The sequence below is a fragment of the Bos indicus x Bos taurus genome, chromosome 2, assembly GCF_003369695.1.
Source record: "Bos indicus x Bos taurus breed Angus x Brahman F1 hybrid chromosome 2, Bos_hybrid_MaternalHap_v2.0, whole genome shotgun sequence".
Classification (NCBI taxonomy): Eukaryota; Metazoa; Chordata; class Mammalia; order Artiodactyla; family Bovidae; genus Bos; species Bos indicus x Bos taurus.
The window spans coordinates 97,994,447-97,998,936 of record NC_040077.1 but is presented as its reverse complement, the minus strand read 5'-3'; the positions used below and the strand labels follow the sequence as shown (position 1 = coordinate 97,998,936).

The 4,490-nt window shown below is 37.9% G+C and overlaps 1 long non-coding RNA gene across 1 annotated transcript; it reads left to right on the top strand.

Annotated features, from left to right (window-relative positions):
* The first annotated feature begins 219 nt into the window (after window positions 1–219).
* On the top strand, window positions 220–3,810 carry LOC113881051. Its single transcript, XR_003507915.1, has 3 exons — window positions 220–795; window positions 1,032–1,185; window positions 2,238–3,810. It is a non-coding gene; the product is annotated as an uncharacterized LOC113881051 (long non-coding RNA).
* The last annotated feature ends 680 nt before the right edge of the window (window positions 3,811–4,490 follow it).

The following is a 4,490-nucleotide window of genomic DNA, read 5'->3' as shown; positions in this document are numbered from 1 at the left end:
CTATGAAATATTGCTCCCTACAGCATCTGACCTTGCTTCCATCACCTGTCACATCCACAACTGGGTGTTGTTTTTGCTTTGGTTCCATCTCTTCATTCTTTCTGGAGTTATTTCTCCATTCTTCTCCAGTAGCATATTGGGCACTTATTGACCTGGGGAATTCATCTTTCAGTGTCCTATCTTTCTGCCTTTTCATACTGTTCATGGGGTTCTCAAGGCAGGAATACTGAAGTGGTTTGCCATTCCCTTCTCCAGTGGACCACATTTTGTCAGAACTATCCACTATTCTAACCAAATGGTTAGAATCTATAAAACTTCTAATCACTCAGGGAGAGAAACTATCAGGGTTCAGACCTGGGGACACTCAAACATGTCTAAATGCACCTGGGGAGATGCTCTGCTCCTCTCCCTGGGGTTATAACAATGTCCACACTTAGCAGTGAGGAGTTACAGAATGTGGACCTGAGCCCTCAGTGCCCCTCAAGAATAATAATCAGGACAAAAGGCAGAGAAGGAATTTTGACACCAGCCCAAAGCTCGTTAATGTTTCCCGGGAAACGTAAGTTGGAGTCTAGATGATAAGGTCTAACCTCTTGTTTTGTGCTTGGTCGGGTTTCATTTGCTTGTAAGGGTTCCTGTTCAGGGGCCTTGCTCCTTACACGTTGGATTAGAGCTCCCAGCCCAGGGCCGCTGCTCTGGATGCTTCAGCTCAGCGCACCCGCATAGGCACTGCTTCTCAAGATGGCGGCTGGGGACGTGTGTGGCAGCGGGACAACCAGCGCTGTGATCTGGAAGGTAAGCAGTACTGCACCTGCCCTGTAAGGACCCCGCTGAGAGATCCATATAAAGCAGTCGCCCCCACCACAGCCTGCTGGGGACAGCCAGTGCCCTAGAGCAGCAGTCCCCAAACTTTTTGCGCCAGGGACCAGTTCCAAGGAAGAACACTTTTCCATGGGGGTAGGAGGTGGTTTCAGTATGATTTAAGTGTGTTACATTTATTGTGCACTTTATTTCTATTATTATTATATCAGCTCCACCTCAGATCATCAGGCATTAGATCCCCAGGGTTGGGGACCCCTGTTAGAGCATGAACTCACACCTCTCCATTCTCCCATGAAAGAATAAGGCTTTCCAGTTGCTTCTGAATGGAACTCAGTCTCCATCTATTGAGACCCGCAACACCAGGTAGGAGAAACCTTGTTGGGGTCCAACTGAAAGTTCGGTAACAAAGAGACTTATCGAACAAAAAAATTGTTGCCAGAGCTGTGAGGGGTGGGGGTGGGGTTGCTTAATAGGTAAAGAAATTAAGAGGCACAAATTTCCAGTTACAAAATAAATATGGCATAAGGAATATGGTCAATAATATTGTATTATATTTGTATATTTGTATGTAAATAACTTTGTAGACAGATGGTTACTAGATTTATTGTGATGATAATTTCATGATGGATGTAAATGTCAAGTCACTGTGTAGAACACCTGAAACTACATAATCCTGTTATATCAACTGTATTTCAATAAAGAAAATGTAAAATTATAATAGTTGAATACCTTCATCAATAATTATATAGGTGGCAAAGAAGAGTTCAAGTAGCAAATAGGTTAGGCTTTTCTTTCTATCCTTGAAAAGACAAAAAAATTATTGTCTTTTCCTAGTTTATTTCTCCAACCTGTGAAGGAGAATATCAACTCATCCTGTAGGGTGGGAAAAAGTGTACTGCTGTAAGAATAGTAGTATATAATCAATAATGCTTGGTGGTACAATTAAAAAAATGTGAGCTTAAAAGTGATAAGTAAAAATGTATTTGGGGAAATATTTTTATACTTTTTCAAAGTTCACTAATGATAGCTCATCTATAAAAGCATACTTAGTGGTAAATCATTTAATTCTAACTGGGAAAGCTTAATTGGAAATACAATTCAGCAAAAGTGGCCAAATGGCAAACATATACTCCCTCTTGCTCACTTTTACACTGCCATCAGCTAGACTTTCTTGGGAAGAATACCTTAAATGGCAGGCAGGTGCTCTGAAGTCAGGCTTAGGTTAAAATGCTACTGCTCTCACTTTTGAACTGTGTGACTATGGTGCAGTTTTTTGACCTTTGCAAATCTCAAAGTTTGTTTTCTATAAAATGACATTTACTAAGGCTGTTTTGTAAATTAGAATAAATTAAGAATGTGAATTATTTTGCATGCAGCAAGCATTCAAATATTTTTCTTCTTTTCTTTACTACTAGCCTCTGAGTTTTTTTAGGAAGTATTGGATTACATCTGTAATAACTCCCCACTGCCTAGAAGATAAAGTTAAAAGATTATCAAGATACACAGGATCTTCTAGGAAATTTTTCAGTTTTTGTCTCCTGCTATTTTAATTATTCTTCTGCTGAAGGATGTAGTAGGTAAGTGATGTAAAGATGTGGTGGCACAGACTTGTTCTGTCACATCCTACATGGGTAACTTTGATTATATTAATAGTATATATAAAATAGACTAGGGCACCCTGCCATAAGAAGTAAATGAGACAACATATAAGGTGCCTATGTAAGGTTTACTTATTGTAAGGACTAAATAAACAAACTCATGATTTTTATTATAATTATCGCCTCTTGAAATTGTTATGAAAATGTCTATTCAGAAAAAATATTTTACATCTTCAATACTTTATTCAAGTCTTATTTCTTCTACTGACTTTCCTCACTTCCCTTACCCACACTCACCAATGTGTGCCTGTAGTACCTTGTACTTATTATAGTTATAATATTCTATAAATATTTGTTTGTGTCACAGCATAGCTATATCTTCAGGACTAGAACATGGTTGGCACTAAATAAATATTAACACTTGTATCCTGAATGTTTAAGTGAGTAATAAAAAAAACAGTAGGTAACCAATAAAAGTTTTACAAATGTATTAATAAACTAACAAATATAGGAATGTATTAATAAAGGGAAAACTCCCACAGTTACAGGTAAGATAATCTTGAAGTATGTCTCTTCCTTCAGAACCAGATGGCAAATGGGTACCAACTCTTTTCAATTGGTAGTGTTTGTCTGAAACACTTTTTTTTTTTTTTTAGCAAGCATTATATAGCCCATGTTTAATAGAAAAGAATGTTGTTCTTGATTAGAACTGGAAGAAAGTGTGTGAATGTTATGGCATCTGACATAAGATGAGAGGGGGAAATAGTGACATGCATGCCATGAATTTGCCGCTCCTAAGAGCCTAGGGAGTTTTCTTCATCAAATGAGTCTATTCCAATAACATTAAATATTATAGACACTATTGAACTGATCACTTATTTTAAATCATTCATTTGGGCTCTGCTATGTTTAGACACCTCAGTGAACAAAATGTTTTTAAAAGAAGTATTCTTCATGGATTTATTCTCTGTTGATGGAGGAAAAAAATAATCAAATATACAAGTAAATATCATAGGAAGTTAGAAAGTGATAATACTAGAAAAAAACATAAATTAGGGGAGATGGAATAGAGAGCCCCAAGGGATAGGAAGGGTAGGGACAGGAAAAGTAGGGAAGGCCAGAGAAAGTTGAGGGAAAAGCTGAAAGTAAGTTAACCCAGTGACTGAATGTCTTTTAATTGTGAAAAAAGTTTATTCTCTATAGTAATCTAAGTCATTCCGTTATTTCCCCTTACCAACATGAGTTCAGAGTTCATCTGTCAAATTCGTTCTGTTGTAGTCCTTGAACATCACATAGGAAGTAAAATCTACCAATATTAATCCAGTAAAATTAGTGCATCTCTGCAGTTGATTTTTGTCTCAATATTCCAAATTCAAGTTCCATTAGTTTTTTTTTTAAATTTTATTTTGTTTTTAAACTTTACATAATTGTATTAGTTTTGCCAAATATCAAAATGAATCCATCACAGGTATACATGTGCTCCCCATCCTGAACCCTCCTCCCTCCTCCCTCCCCATACCATCCCTCTGGGTCGTCCCAGTGCACTAGCCCCAAGCATCCAGTATCGTGCATTGAACCTGGACTGGCATCTCATTTCATACATGATATTTTACATGTTTCAATGCCATTCTCCCAAATCTTCCCACCCTCTCCCTCTCCCACAGAGTCCATAAGACTGTTCCATACATCAGCGTCACTTTTGCTGTCTCGTACACAGGGTTATTGTTATCATCTTTCTAAATTCCATATATATGCGTTAGTATACTGTATTGGTGTTTTTCCTTCTGGCTTACTTCACTCTGTATAATAGGCTCCAGTTTCATCCACCTCATTAGAACTGATTCAAATGAATTCTTTTTAATGGCTGAGTAATACTCCATTGTGTATATGTACCACAGCTTTCTTATCCATTCATCTGCTGATGGACATCTAGGTTGCTTCCATGTCCTGGCTATTATAAACAGTGCTGTGATGAACATTGGGGTACACGTGTCTCTTTCCCTTCTGGTTTCCTCAGTGTGTATGCCCAGCAGTGGGATTGCTGGATCATAAGGCAATTCTATTTCCAGT